We start from the raw sequence: 17015 nt of genomic DNA on the forward strand, positions 1-17015 counted from the left end.
ATGTACAGTGCCTTCCAGACTTGATGGCATGGCAGTACCTCATAGGCATTTTAATGTTAGTATAATACTGTAAAGAACTAGGTTTTTGGAGACCTATGAGGTTAGTTCAAGTAGCTGTTTATAGGCAGCAGAAACTTCAGAATATCCTGTTTTGCTTGCTTTTCAGCATACTTGAAACCAGTTTCTGGATAGTCCTGAGATGAACATAAATTGTCTCATCTGTCCATTCTTCCTGTACTGTGACAAAACATGATAAATCAGATAACGTTTGTAACACATTTTTCAAGGCATACTGCAATGTCAACCGAGGGCAGGATTCTGGTGTGTTAAGTCTTGCAGTCCCTGCCTAATGTGCTTAAAATTTAAATACACAGGACAAGGTGAAGGGTTTGATGCAATTTACTGCCAGAAATTTATCTGTTAGATTCCCCCCCCTTTTTTAATGGGTTAATGTAGAAGGAAGAAGTTAGATGGGTAGATAAGAGGATATATCAGAGAACAGGATGGCACATGCAAATATATTTTTGTTAATACCTACAGGAAGAGAAGGTTGGAGGCAGTAGCTATTGCAGATGAACCAAAGACTCTGAAAGTCATATGACTATGTTAGTCCTTACTAATCATTATAGCTCACTTTCCCTTTTAGGGAAGCAAAAACTCCAGCAGACTCCCTGTTGGTGACTGTGACATTAACCAACCTCTCCTCAGGTCAGAACCAGCACGTAGCATCAAAAGTTTGCTTGCTGTGTTCCAACTTTTCATTAGTGTGAAGAGAAGGGATATGTTCAGGGAAGAAGAACTGAAGTTGCAACTAGTGAGTCAAGTAACACAGAAAATATAGATAGTATAGTGTAAATGCTTTCAGCACTTTGAATGCTCCATTTCCACTTCTGCTTCTATGCCATTCTCTTACTGAAAAAGAATTTCCTGCTGACATCTAATAAACTGCAAACTGGCTTTTCAAAGGTATTAAGCAACTTTTTGAAAGTCTAATGTAATCTTTCTCAGTTTTGGGCTATATTCAAAGGCGGAGAATTTTGGCACACAAGTGTGGCTGGCACCCTCTTGTATCATTTTTACATTGTCTTGGTTGGTTTACAACAGAAGAAAGTAATTAAAAATAAATTCAGGAGCTGGAAATTCATGATTGCTGAAGGAGGTTTTGCTCCAATATTGCAAGTACTATAACATGTTACATTAAGTTCTTGTTTATTTAATATGCAAATAGCAACTGTAGTAGAAAATGGTAGATTCCTTTGCCTGACAATTGTGCAAAGCAGTTGACTGATTTCTGCTTATTTGTGTCTTTGGAAGGGGAGAAGTGAAGAAAAGGCTTAAAGAAAAAAAATGTTTTTCACAGTTGGAGCCTGTATTGACAGCCTCACAGCTGCACTGTTTATGTTGCTGAAGACACTGTTTCGGCATTAGCTAAATATGGCAAAAAAACTTGGATTCTCAAATGTGAGTTGTCACTCTATTAATAACTTTAAATCACTTCTCTTTGTTTTTTTTCCTCTTAAAAAAAAGAGTAAAATTTTCCAATGCTTGAAATTAACAAAGGAGAGAAGACAAACTTGGCACTTTCCATAGAAGTTTCTATGAAGTTTGATTGTTACAAATGCTTAGCTTTCTGTGTTCTCCTGGACTACAAATGAAAAGTTTTATCGAATTTTGAATTAAGCTGAGGTTTTTGAAGTATGGAGAACAAAACATTTGTAAAAGCTTCCAGTGAGGCCAGGTGAATTCGTGTTTGTTTGCACAACCCTCTGTTCTTTTTTTTTCAGAGTGCATTCTAGAACAACTCACTCTCTCACCTAGAAAAGAAAAGGTTAGAAAGTAAAATTATTCTCTGTCCTGTAACTATTTTGATAATTACACCAAGGTAAATACCAGATAACCTAGAGATTTTTTTCCCGTTGTTTTAAAATTAAGATGTCAACAAAGCCAATATTCACTCTGTTTGTGGTTGATAATCTTTAGTCTTTATTATGACAAATGTAGATCCAACTTCACCGGCTATAATAAGTTTTTAAAGCAGGGACTGCTTCTTCATAGTATTGTAAATATTTTGACTCAGCAAACATGTTTCTCAGCATATTGCATACCTTTGGCAGAAGAGCAAGCCTCTTAAAAGGAAAATATTTTTATCTCTCATTAAAACAATTGTACTCTCTGAAGCTTGCAATGATTTGCAGTGTTAACTTTTGCCTCTTTGTCTTTTCCTTGCTTCTCTTAGAAACAAAGCCTTTGCTTTTGAATTGGAAGCTTGCTGCTTAAGTTATGCAGCCCAAGTAGCCTAGTGGATGAGATCTAGGGAGATGATTTTTTTAAAGGCCCTAAGTAAGATAGCTGCCTTACAGAAAACACGAGCCTTGATCAAGTCTCCCTCTGAATAAAGTTTGCCCTTGGAAGCATCCCAAGCTTTGATAGCCCTCAAACAGTACAGACCTTTGTCATAAAAAGCATTAGGGGTAGCCACAGACCCAAATGGTTGGAGTTGTACTTTTTCCATATATCTATGAAGAGGTTATGTGATCCTATCCTTTCAGGATTATTAGGAATGGCTAGGAAACGACAAGAATAGTTTAATAAGGCATATATTATTTCCATAATATTGATTCTATTCTGCTGATTTGCTTTCAGAAATTCTGTCATTTCAATAAATCCTGAAGGATTTCAGTATCAAATCAACTTACTCTGTTTATAGGAAAAAGATACTTTGTCTTCTGCATTCATACGAACAAAAATCAGACTATGAAAATCAAGCTTTTCACTGCTCCAACACATCTTGATTTTTGTGTCTTTCATTGTGACTTTACTCATAACTTGGAGCTGGATTAAATTCAGCTCTAGACCTTCTAGAAAGCCATTCAACTGACTTGACGTGCAGCCTGGCAGTGATTTCAAGTTCCCTTAGAGCCAACTGTCCCAGGTAAAGATAAATAAGGAGGAATGAGCTTTAGTTTTCTCACTTTACCTACCCTCAAGAACATTTAAAGGACCCCTTCTCTAAGACATTGAATACGTAGATGATCTCCTCTCATCTCCCAAACTGATATATCTATGCCGTATTATGATTGCTGGAACATTTTGGTTTGGCCAGAGACTGTACAACTTGACAAAGACTTCTTTGAGGAATCTTATTACAGGAACAGCTAAAATGAACATTCTGTACAGAAGGAGAGTGAACTGTAGAAGTTCACAATACATAGCAAAAAAACAATAATAAAGGAAAGAATTCTATTACAAATTCATTCTCAATACCTTCCTCTTCCATGGATTATTTTAGTATATTTCATATGAGTAGAAGGTTCAGCTGTAACCTTTGTAGGGGTTGGAAGGGACCTTTAGAGTTCATCTAGTCAAACCTCCTTGCAGAAGCAGGTTCACCTAGATCAGGTCGCATAGGAAAATGTCCAGGCAGGTCTTGAAGACCCCCAAGGAAGGAGACTCCACAACCCCTCTGGGCAACCTGTGCCAGGGCTCCCTCACCCTCACAGTGAAGCATTTTTTTCTTATATTTAAGTGGAACTTTCTGTGTTTCAGCTTCATCCCATTACTCATTGTCCTGTTGCTAGCTACAATAGCAAAATGGATGCCCCAGCCTTCTGACACCCACCATTTAGGTATTTGTAAATGTTAATAAGATCACCCCAGAGTGTCCTCTTGACTAAATAGCCCCAATTCCTGCAGCCTTTCCTCGTATGAAAGACGTTCCAATCCCCTGATCATATTGGTGGCCCTGCACTGGACTCTCTCCAGAAGTTCTCTGTCCCTCTTGAGCTGAGGAGCCCAGAACTGGACACAGGACTCCAGATGAGGCCTCACCAGGGCAGAGTAGAGGGGGAGAAGAACCTCTCTCGACCTGCTGGCCACAATCTTCTTGATGCATCCCAGGGTGTCATTGGCCTTCTTGGCCATAAGGGCACATTGCTGGCTCATATTTAGCTTATTATCAATCAGGACTCTCAAGTCTTTCTCTGCAGAGCTGCTCTTCAGCAGTTTGACCACCAGCCTGTACTGGTACAAGAGGTTGTAATAGATATTGTATATTATAATTATATCGTATACTATATATGATACTCAAGAGTGCAGGTACCAAGATAGGACTGACTGTTGTTCCCAATCCTCTGTGCTTCTTCCTGTACCTTCTTTCACATATGCCTTTGGTGTATGGGGACTTCTCTAAGAATATTTTCACTATACCTGAAACATGAGGTCTCATTCAAGACCAGGATTTCATTGTGCTGCACAAACTGAGAAGAGCTGTGTGTTCAAGAAGCTCTGGTAAGAGCTGATCTGTCAGTCAGTGTGAAGAACAGAAACTCATGTTATGTTGATCCACCAGAACTTTGGATGCTGAAAGAAGCTGTTCTTTGTCAAATAAGTTGTTGCATTGAAAAATAATATTGCAGTTCTATCTGCAAAGCATGATCAGTGGACATGGCCTTATTGTGATATGTACATGCATAACACACACAATTTCTGCTGAAGACTTGGGATCAGTTGGTAGAATACAGTCACAGATTTAATGGAAAGCATTTTGTCAAAATTGATGTGGAATAAGTCATTCATTCGTCTCTGAAACCAGATTTGGCTTGTTTTCAAAGGGAGTTGGACTGAGCCATGATTGGCCTTGATAAGGTCAGCTATTTAGACTTGTTTGTTACTGTCTAAGAAGACACAGTCCATGGGGTTTTTTTTCATAATAGAAGTGTTTGTGTATGGATAAATTAAAAATTCTGTGTGGATTAGTTAGTTAAACTAACATTTAAGCCAGACTAAAAAGAAAGGCAAATTTATCTTTTATGAGTAATCATTAACATCAACATCATGAGAAATAAGATAGTCTAGGAGTACTATTAAAATTTTTCATTAGTTTCTTTTTGTTTCAGTTTACAAGCCAGTGACATATGACCCTCTTTCACTATAATGCCAGTTTATTACAGTCATGCTTGAAGACTCATTTTTCTCTAGAGACTTGGTCAGCTCTCCATAGACTAGGTGTTTTGGAGCACTTTGCTAGAAGGATAGCTGTCGTGGTTTGGTCCAGCTAGCACAGCAACACCATGACAGTCTCTTGCTCGGTGCCCTCATTCACCCCCACTCTCGTTAAGATGGCAGAGGACCCAGCGAAATGGGAGTAAAAAGATAAGTAAGGTTGTTGTGGATTGAGACAAGGGCAGGGAGGGCTCGCTGCCAATTACGGTTCAGGGCAAAACAGACTCCAGTACTTGACTTAGAGAGGAAAGTAGGAAAGTTTATTCTACAAGAAACGGAATGGAATAAAAGCAAAAAGGGAGTAGGATGATGAGAAAATTACAACCAGCACTGTAAGATCTCCCTCCCCCATCCCTCCTTTCTTCCCGGGCCCAGCTCACTGCTCCCGATATCTCTACCTCCTCCCCCCTCAACGGCTCAAGGGGGCAGGGAGTGGGGGATGTGGTCAGTCTCTCACAGATGGGCTCTGCTGCTTCTGTCTTCTCAGATGAGGATGACTCCTGGCATTCTTCCCCTGCTCCAACACGGGGTTCCTCCCCCGGAACACAGTCCTTAACAAACTTCTCTGGTGTGGGTTGTTCCCAGCAGCTGCGGCTTCTGCCGATACAGGGTCCCTCACACGGGACACAGTCCTTGGTGAATATCTCTGGCTTGGATTCTTCACCACGGTTGCAGTTTCTGCAGTTGCAGGGTCCCTCTCTCGGGACAAGGCCTCTTCTGGGCATAAGTTTAATGAGCTGCTTTCTCGTGGGTTCCTCCCCACAGCTGCAGCTGTGGATATTGGGTCCCTTCTTCAGGACACGGCCTCCTCTGGCCAAAATCACTGTCCCTGGCTCGGGGCCTTTAATGAAGTGAATCGCTGCCCCTGGTCCGGGGTCAGCTTTAGCAAAATAAGTCTCTGCCCCTGATACAGGCTCATTATCAAAATGAGTCTCTACTGCTGATGTGGAGTCTTTCTCTCACCGTTCCTACTCCTTGCACCACCACCAGCCAGAAGAAGGAAGAAGGGGCAGAAGAAGGAAAGAAGATGGAGGAAGAAAACCTCCCCTTCTGGCTTCTTCTCAAAAAAGTGATCGTGGAGGCGTCTAATTGGCTCAGCCCAAGAAGTGGGTCTGGCTCTGAGCTGGGGAGAGTTGCGAGCAACTTCTTACAGGAGCCATCTTTACAGCACCTTCCCCCTTAGCAGAAAAGGCTATCACGTCAAACCATGACAATAGCTCTTTGTCTTCCTCCTGGAAAAAAAACCCATCAGAAATTCCCAAAGCCCACAACAAAGCAAAAAGTACACAGATGGTGTAAGTATTTGTAGTTTCTTCATTAACTCTGTCAACATTAACTTGTGGCTTTGTGAAGAGGAGCACACCTTTGTCTCTGACATATCTACATCCTACACAGAAAAGCAGTTGAGAACCTCTGCCTTTCAAAGAAATTCTGTATATTGTGGCTAAAAATAAGTACATGGAACAGTCTGTACTGATGATGAAAGAGATATGCTTTTGACTTGTTTTGATAGGATTTTCTCAATGTTAAACTGAATTTAGCATAAACAGCCTACTTTATGTCTGTTATTACTAAATCCGGTGTTTCTTTCATTTATTTCATTTTAAAATTCATCTTTTCATTTAGGATAAATGTTAGTTAAACTTGATCTCTTAGTTTCCTTGCACCAAATGAATGATGTTATAAGTAGCTTAAGAAGTAAGGTTTCTGAAATAGCAAAAATTGCAGATGTATTACAGATTCAGATGCATTTACAAATTAGTACTTTTACCCAGATGGTCTTTATAAATATGCAGATGCACATAGATCAGTTCTGTAATAACTTGTATTGTGGTTTTTCCCATCTTACTTCAATGCTTGTTTTGAAAAAATGCTCAGACCATATCCCAAAATAGAGCCCAGTATCATTTCCTTAATTCCTGATTTATATTTATCCTATTAACCTGTGGTTGTCCTATATTATGGTGATGAATATGAGAATGGCAAATAATATAATATCTTCCTATTAAGTGCAGCAAATGTCTTTTCTTGGACAAATAGACTCCCCAAAGGCTATTTTCTCATTTTATGAACAAGTCTTAGAACAGAAGAGTAATTACTGTATTTGTGAGACCAGCATTCAAATTTTTGAATTACACCTGAAAGAAAAAATAGTTGAAACACGTTGGCAAACTGAATCTAATTCAGATGCCAATAGCAGCAAGAAGAGAGAGCTGTTTCATGAAGAAAGAATAACAAGATTGCCAATTTTTATGCAAATAGTAGCTGTAGATGTAAAGTGAAAAAAATAAAATTAATATCTCTACAGAGTCGTGCTATGAGAATTCTCACTGAGCTTGAGGTAGGTTGCAATGTAAAACACTTTCAGGTTGCAATGCAGTGAAGCACTTGGACAGAACCAGTGAGGGATTGTAGATATAAGCAGCACTTCTTCATATCATAAAGATTATATGAAAACTTGGTCAGGGATTCTTTCTCTCAGCATTTTTTCACTGAATGCTTCTCATTCCATAATGAAAAATGCATCAAAGAAAAATAGTATTTATTCTAATTTTCTGTAGCTTCTTTAGTTTGTTGGTGCTGGTTTTTCTTGCCTATGAGCAAAAACTGTTCTGTAAATAATATTTTAGTAATTAGGATATATCAGGGTTTGTTTGTTGAGTTTTTAAAAAAATTACTAGTGCAGTTATTTATGGTTAGAATTTCTTCATTTCTTTATTGGAGTACACTTTGGAAAAATATATAAGAAAATGCAATGAATTAATGGAAAACTGACTAGAGAGAAGAATTTTTTAAAAGAGGAAAAAGCTGAGCATTTCTTTGTGAACCCAGAATACAAAGCGTAAAATTTCAGATTAGGGAAGTTTTTGAAATTTCAAAATCTTTCCTGAAAACAAGGAAACTAGGAGATTTCTCTTTAAAGGCCATCATCTAATCCAACCCCCCTGCCAGAGCAGGACCACCTAGAGCAGGTCACACGGGAACTTGTCCAGATGGGTTTTGAATGTCCCCAGAGAAGGAGACTGAGCAACCCATCTGGACAGCCTGTGCCCCAGTGCTCTGTCACCCTCACAGTGAAGAAATTCTTCCATGTGTTTCTTTGGAACCTCTTATGTTCCAGCTTGTACTTGTCGCCTCTTGTCCTATCACTGGACATCAATGAGAACAGCCTGGCTCCCTCCTCCTGACACCTGCCCTTTACATATTTGTAAACATTAATGAAGTCACCCCTCAGTCTCCTCCAAGCTAAAGAGCCCCAGCTCCCTCAGCCTTTCATCATACGGGAGATGCTCCACTCCTTTCATCATCTTGGTGGCCCCGCTCTGAACTCTCTCCAGCAGCTCCCTGTCCTTCTTGAACTGAGAGGCTCAGAACTGGACACAACATTCCAGATGCGGTCTCAGGAGGGCAGAGTGGAGGTGGAGGAGAACCTCTCGAGTATTCCATTTTAAGTATCTGAATTACATTGTATGTTAAGGAACCAAAAGGAATTTTTCCTTCCAATGAATTTTCTAGTGAAATTATCTGTTTTTTTTTAATTGTGTCAGAATATGATTCCAAAAGAACTGCTCTATTCCATTATGAATTTACAGTTTATATATTAAATCAGTGTAGGACTTGGAAAAGTCTGGCTTGTGGAAGAGTTCTGCCTGTTCTCATGTAATGCCACATGGCGGAGTATTGCTTTTTCTGTCGGGGTTTTCCCCCGCATCAGTCACCTAAAGAACTCAAAAATGTGAGGAATTTTCTGGTAAGCATGAGACATTTTAGTTTCAGAGCATTATTCTCCATTAGCTCTGTGCTACCGAAGCAATTACCAAGTCCCTTGTCAAAAACACAAATTGCTCTGAGTGACAAAGGACATTTTTGCCCTTTAAGTGTACTTTTTGATTGCTGCTGTTCCATTCTTGGACTATATTCATAATGACTTTTTAATTAATTAAATTAATAAAGTAAGTGAGAGCCTGCAGACTTACTTTATTCCTTCTTTTACAATATAATAGGGTACTTCTGTATTACAGCTGATATGAAGAAAACTTGTTTATTCAGGTGGAAAATGAACTAATATTTTTTAAATCTAAAAAATATTTTATCACGGTGAAGTATAATATACACAAACACCAGAGGGCTAGAGAGCTAAATAAGACAGGAAGAGACAAAGAGAATTTGTATGTGTTCTATATTTCAGCATAAAACATTTTGCATCTTTCTTATCTGCTGTGACCACGTTAGTTTAGCTTACATTCCCATTTTCATGAATATCAGAGTTAATACATCTCTTCATCAATTTTTTTCACCGTTCATATTTCAGATTCCTTAATTTTATTGTGTAGGAAGACAGTCTTATGAGGTTATGCTTTGAGTACAAGCTCATGCAAATGCTGTGATCTGTAGGTGCATTTGTTTGTCCTTCCTTAGTAAAATTTTATTTATTGGCCAGTTTACAGACTTCTGTCTACCTAAATGAAATACTGAATTTCTATAATTGTATTAGTTCTCCTATTTGAAGAAAAACTGACCTAAGTTCAGCTGTGTTGAGCTCATTTTACATGGATGCTTTGGCAGTGGGGAAAGCTTCAGGCAGAACTTCGCACCTTATTAGAAATGAGGGGATGGGAACAGAGGCATCCTTAACTATGGTGCTGAGAGAAACAACTTGTTTTAGTCTTAACAGCACTCAGGGTTTTTTACAACCTGTAATTATTTTCTGTTTATTCACACCTCTGTTTTTTTGAGTTTTTTTCTGGATTTGCTGTACACTAATCTGTTCTTTACCTATGTGGGACAAAGAGGCTGAAAAGTCTGTATCAGCCTTCAGTTCATCAAGGCATTTTAGTTTTCATGTAAGGCCACTGTTAATCATCTAAAGCTCAGTATTAATCATGTCAAGTCTTGATGGCTGATGTAAGACCTGGAATTAGGATTTTAAAGAGGGAATTGGAGGTGAGGGAATTTCTCTGGGTACTGCCAAACTGCATAGGCTGCTGTGCTGTGACAATGAAACCTATAGACACATGCAAATTGTATTAATGTACAAAAGATGACCTCAGATTACACTTTTAGGGCTCTGTGCTATACCAGTCACAAAGTAAAATACAGAAACTGTCCTGGTAGTTGGAACTTTAACCCATTTCACAGAACCACATAATGGTAGGGGTTGGACCTTTAGAGATCATCTGGTCCAACCTCCCTACTCAAAACAGGTCCAACTAGATCAGGTTGCACAGGAAAATATCCAGGTGGGTTTTGAAGACCTCTAGAGAAGGAGACTCTACAACCTCCCTGGGCAACCTGTTCCAGGGCTTCCTCACCCTCACAGTGAAATAGTTTTTCCTTATGTTTAAATGGAACTCTTTGTGTTCCAGCTTCATCCCATTACCCCTTGTCCCGTCACTGGATACAATAGAAAAAAGTGATGTCCCAGCCTCCTGACATCCACCATTTAGACATATGTAAATGTTAATGAGATCGCTCCCCAGTTTCCTCTTCTCTAGACTAAACAGCCCCAGTTCCTGCAGCCTTTCCTCATAAGGAAGATGCTCCAGTCCCCTGATCATCTTGGTGGCCCTGTGCTAGACTCTCTCCAGAAATTCCTTGTCCCTCTTGAGCTGAGGAGCCCAAAACTGGACACAAGACTCCATATGAGGCCTCACCAGGGCAGAGGAGAGGGGGAGCACAACCTCCCTTGACCTGCTGGCTACACTCTTCTTGATGCATCCCAGGATGTCATTGGCCTTCTTGGCCACGAGGGCACATTGCTGGCTCATGTTTAATTTGCTGTCAACCAGAACTCCCAGTTGACTGCACTGAATTACAATAATGTGCTTAATTATGCTTGCCCGTGCTCTGAATAGAGGTGTCTTAAACGCTTGTCTGTAGAGCTTCACTGGAAAGGTTAAAAGGTGTCTTAATCCTTGTTGTGTTTATCATGTTGAGTGATATTCCCACCTGAACATAATTCCATATGTTTTACATGTAAGCAATGTAACCATTAGAATCTTGCAGGAAGGATGGGCAACAAAATCTTTACCTCTAGTAATGAATTATATTTTGAGAGCAAACTGAACTCTGCTTATGTCTTTAAGAGGCATTTCAGACTTGAGTGCATGGGAGTTCAAAAATGTCAGTAAAACTCTGCCATGTGTGTGAATTATGGTGTCAGAATATGTGACTATGCTTGTAATATGTCTATGCTCTGGAGTAGATTTGGCTCTGTCTCAGATTGCTTTAGGCTTAATCATGAAACTATCTATTGACTTGGTTTAAGGACTGTGTGATTTTTTAAGGTCAACTAAAGAGTGGAATTAAGAGGATCCTCTAAAATCTCAAATATAAAAAGACTAATTTTGTAATTTTAGAGATACCATTGAATAAATCCCCTGTGAAAGACAGATAATGGGATATAATGGAACTTTGCTCTAAAACATGGAAGATTTTCACACTGCTTTCTAGTAGGATGAGATCTTAAAATTAGTGGAAGAGGCTATCAAGAAAAACAGTCTATGTGGAACCAGTGTTTATGCAACTCTGTATATTAAAACCCTAGCAAACAGAAGCTTCTCTTGGACAGATCCCACCTGTGCTTAAAGATCTTCATTCTGTTAGTCTTACAAAACATCACTGAGCTGTTTCATCTGCTCTTAGTCTTGAAACATCAATAATTTAATTGGACAAAAAATTTAAAAAATGTATTTCTGTGAAGAGATTTTAGTGCTAGCAAATTGACAGTGTTTGTTTGTTTATAGGTATAAAATTTAATCTTTTATTCTCTTTGAGTTGGCAGATCTTTTAATTTGAGAATTTTGCACACAAATCTAAAATCAACAGGCTGTGAGATCAGCACTAAAACAAAGTAAATTCTTAGTTTGTGTGTCTGGGCAATTTATGTAGTATGATTCATAGCACTGTGCAGCAAAGCCAAGATTGGGAATCACAAGACTTCTGCTGAAGGACTGAAATTAAAATGGTTAGGAGGATATGGTGAGGAGGATACAGGAGCATAAAACGTTCATCTCTCTGCTCTTGGTAATTGAATATATGAATCTAATTGGTATCATAAGAAAAATATATGGTGTTATCTTAATATTTTATGCTAATTTGGACTGAACGCCCTGCAATATTGTTTTGACACTGCTAGTGGTGCGTCAGCTGTCTCCAGGGGCCCTCATCAAAAGTAGAGGAAAGTCTCCTGCTGTGCCAATACTGTAAAATAAATAACATTCTCAGAAGATTAATACAGAGCTAGAGTGCAGAGTGTTACTAGTTGTTATAAAACAGACAGAAAAAGGGTTGCATTCTAAAACGCAAGCCTTACGAAATGATTGATATCCCAAGGAAGGATAAGTTTGTTGATCTGGAAATATCATTTGAAAAAGAAATGATGAGCTAGTGTCCAGGAGTTTGGAAGTTATGAAGAGACGAGTGTCCAAAATACAGATCTATAGCTGAACTACTTCCAAGCACATTTAACCTGGTTTGGTCTGGAAATCTCATGAAATTGTATTGTGTTTTGAACTTATCAGTATTGATTTTGCTTAGTCTGGATAGTAAATGCTATCTGGAGAGCCTTTTTTCCCTGTGTTGTTACTCTCATTTCTATTTAAAACTAGTAAGAGAAATAATGCATTAATTAAAGAAAAGGCAAGCCCCAAATGTACATATGTGGGGCAACAACTAAATTCCTGAATTAGGTTTTGCTATCTACTTCCAAACTTCAGTGAAAGTACTGAGACTTGTGTCTCTCTTCATCCTTTTCTACCACCTCTCATAAATCAGAGTGCAATCAGCAGTTCAAAACTGCTTGCTGTATACCTACAGATATTTTAAGTGTTGCTTAACAAGAAGTTGAACAAATAATCATAGTCACATACACTGCAGGTAATTTATGGCTGTACCAGGGGCTCTGCCATGTGCTTCCCCCCGTTGGATCCTGCTGTGGAGGATCAGGAGACTGTTTGTTGGAGTGTACTGCTGTCCCCATGCAGCCTGAACCCCAGCTTTCCTCTCCATCTAGAGGTGTGCTCATGAGCCCCATCTCAATTCAAAGCATGATTTTAGCTGAAGGCACGTACACTGTCCAAGAGCTATGTGCATCCCTGATAAAATAAAATTCTAGAATACTATTTTAAAAAACAAAGAAAGAAAAACTTAGAACTGTCATGAATTGAGAGGAGAACTGGTCCTTTGGTATTCTTCATATCATGCTGAATGTGTATGTCTCAGTAACATAAATGATATTTCACCATGTTACAGTCATTAGCAGCTACTCCTGAAACAGCAGTGGACTATTGGATGAGGCAAAACTATTTTTTAAAAAATTTAAAGAAGCTTCTTACCTATACCTGGCCAAGGGAAGGCTTTCAAGACAAGCCAGTGTAGCACACATATAAGCATGTGGTGGTTTAGCCAGGTGCCCACCAAGTCATAATATAACTCCCCCTCCTAAACTGGACAGGGAAGAGAGAAATACCATGAGAGGTTTGTGAGTTGAGATAAGGATGGAGAGATCGCTCAACAATTAGCATCATGGGCAAAACAGACTCAACTTGTGGAGGAAAAATTTTGATTTATTAAATGAACCATCAGAACAGGGAGATAAGAAATAAAACTGAATCTTAAAACTCCTCCCCCCACTCCTCCCTCTTCCCAGGGCTCTCCTTCCTTCCCCCTAAGCGGCGCAGGGGATGGGGGATGGGAGTTGTGCTCAGTTCATTACAGATGGACTTTGCCACTGCTTCTTCTCAGGGGGAGGCCTTCTCACTTCCCACTGCTACACTGTGGGATCCATCCCCACAGGAGACAGTCCTTCAAGAACTTCTCCAACATGAGTCCTTCCCATGGGCTGCAGCTCCTCACAAACTGCCCCAGCATGAGGCCTCCCACAGGGGCAGCTCCTCACACCCTGCCCCAACATGGGTCACCCACCAGGAGAACAGTCCTCCAGGTACTGACTGCTCCAGCCAGAGCTCCACACAGGGTCACAAGTCCTGACAGCAAACCTGCTCTGGCATGTGCTCCTCTCTCCCCACAGGCTCCAAGATCCTGCCAGGAACTTGCTCCAGTGTGGGCTTCCCAGGGAGTCACAGCCCCCTTTAGGCATCCACCTGCTCTGGTGGGGGGTCCTCCACGGGCTGTGAGTGGATCTCTGCTTCCTGAAGGCCTCCATGGACTGAAGGGGCACAGATGCCTCACCATGGTCTTCACAACATTTCACAAGGGAATCTTTCTTTCAGGGCCTAAGCACCCTCCTCCCCCTCCCTCTCCACTGACCTGGGTATCTGCAGAGTTATTTTAACATTCTCACTCCCTGAAGCTGCTGCAGTTTAGCAACTGTACAGCAACTTCTTCTCCAATACGTTATTCACAGAGGTGTTACCTCCATCACTAATTGGCCAGGCCCAAGTCAACTATGGGGTCCATCTTAGAACTGACTGGCCCTAGCCCTATCAGCTACAGGGGAAGCTTCTGGCAGCACTTTGTTTAAAGAAGCGATCCCTGTAGCCTCCCACTACCAAAACCTGGCCCAGGCAAAACCACTACAAAGCATCCTGGGTATAAGGAGACCATAACTTGGACCCTGGCCCACTTTTGTGAACTTCATGCAGGTTTTGTTCAGTGAGTATTAATTTTATGAAAAGTTGACAATGATTGCATATTTTACGGTTTTCTACTCCTAATCAGTTTAAAAATTGCTGTTTAGAGCACAGTATGTTACAACTGACTTATTGTATACTGACTTTCTTCTAGAACTGTTTCTCATCTTTCTATTGATTTGTTCATCTGGCTTAGGAGTTAGCACCATCCCTAGCTCTCAGTTTTGGTCCCATTCACTAGGTGATCTCTCTATTCCTCTTTTTCTCAATATGACATAAACAAATTAATCCTTTTCCTTGCAATCTTTAAAGAATCATAGATTTCCTTTACTTTTCTAATCACAAACTCCCGGTTTCTGGAGCAGAAGCAGAAGTTAAATGGGTATCCCCATCTGTATTTAATGTTATCTTGGCACAATGCCTCTGTTATTTCTTTAAAACTAATTCTCCCATTTAGAAGCCAAGGTTGAAACCCTAGACTTGATCAAGTCAATTGAATTTTTGCCATAGAGTGGTGAGGCTGCTGAAATCAACCTCAGAATCCCAACAGGTATATTTTTATTGTTTATTTTTATCTGTGAACATAAATTTTCCTCTTGTCTGTGATTCCTTCATTAATGTCTCTTAACACTACGGAATTTTAATCTTAGAAAACTGGCTTGAAGTGTTCAGTCAATAACCAGAGGGGGAAAGAAAGCTCATGAAATCCAGCTTACTTTAATTTCCTGATTTTATTCTTAAAGAGTTTTTTTATCTTTATGCATAAATGAAGAAACATCTCTCCTAAATCCTCCAAGTTTTTAATCTAGTTTTGAGTAACAACTTTTTCACAAGAGAAATCTTTACCATTTTCTCTCTTTACAGTGTAAGTCTACCAATCTCTTGCTTTGCATGCTTTTTCCATTCTTTTAATAATTAATAAATGTATTTACACGAGAAAAATATTTTTTACATTCTAAAATCCTTTTAACTGATCATTCATGATTAAAAATGGTGCTGTCTGAGATCACAAGAACTCAAATAGCAAATTTTGAGGTCAAGCTCAAGATCATGTACCTGATGATCCAGCAAAGAGGGAAAAATGTCCATGATCATCATCAGAAAGTACCAACAGAGTCAACTGCTCCATATCAGAGAGTGTAATTCCCACTATGGACAGATGAAGAAGTAAAGTTCAGTATGTATGGTTCTCCATTTGAAGATATTGGCTGGGCAGCAGAATGAAATCAACTCTTTCCTTTCTCCTGAATAGTACAAAATATCTCCACTCCTCCTTAAGAAAGTGTAATTAGCAGAGTCAAGCTGTTAAAAAGGTCAGTACAAAAATATCTCTGCAATCCCTATTCTGGTGTAACATGATGTTCTTTCTTCCAATGCAGTAACATATTACTTTTTGTTAGCTTAAGTGCTTACTCTTGGAGAAAGTTGGACATTGGTAAATGAAACTTTCTTCTGACAAAATAATGTAATTTTATTTAAAATTATTTCAAGTACATATCAGAAAAAATATGCATGTTTTTCCTACCTGTGTCACCAAGTGGTACCTCTTCACAGACATCATCTTTCTCTCAGAATAATTTTCTGATTATTTGCATGGACTGAGTGCCAAGGAAGCTGGCTTTTCAAGATCATGCCTTCACAGCATTTCCATTCTTAGGGATCTGTCCTAAACCAGAATATCATTGTTCTAATTTAAACAGAGCTTCCATCCCTTCCCCTTGTTTTGGTCTTGATTTCTCATTCATGTTCAAGTTTTGTGTCATTTTAACCCTTGAGGATGAAGACAGGGTTTTTTTTGAGCATTATACGATAGAATCCACTGAGTTCTGCATCTTCATTTATCAGAAGCTGCTACTAAGGAAGAACTAGGCAATGGAAGTAATCCATATTAGATGTCAGCACAGTTCAAACAATGCAGATGCCAACAATGGTGACTGTGAACCTGAGAGCCCATAGCAGGCTCCTGTGCACCACATGGCTGTGTCTCTAAGGCAGTTTGAGCGTCTTGGCAAACTTCCTGAGAAAACTGCAAGTCCTCCTGCTGTGAGGGTAGCAAGCACATCAAAGTGAAAACACCACTTCTGTTTTTTAAGAAACTGAAACAAATGCTTAAGAGCTCAGTTGCATGAATTAACTCAGAGAAGCATGTGATAAGAAAAGAACAGATCAATACAAAGAGCTCACTCTAGAAAAAAATACCCTAATACTAAACTCTTTCAACTTCCTTTTTTTCCCCTTCCAGCTTGGTTTCAGTTATGTATTTCTTATATCAGCATTCTTTTTTAATTGCATTTCTCCCTGCATATTTTGAGGTTTGATCCTTATTTTCTATCACATTTTCCTCCTTTCTTTCTTCTTTTTCTTCTCATTTTCTATATTTCTTGGGATTGAGATACATAAAATTGTGAATATACACAGAAT

This window comes from Colius striatus, chromosome 5 (assembly GCF_028858725.1).
Source record: "Colius striatus isolate bColStr4 chromosome 5, bColStr4.1.hap1, whole genome shotgun sequence".
NCBI lineage: Eukaryota > Metazoa > Chordata > Aves > Coliiformes > Coliidae > Colius > Colius striatus.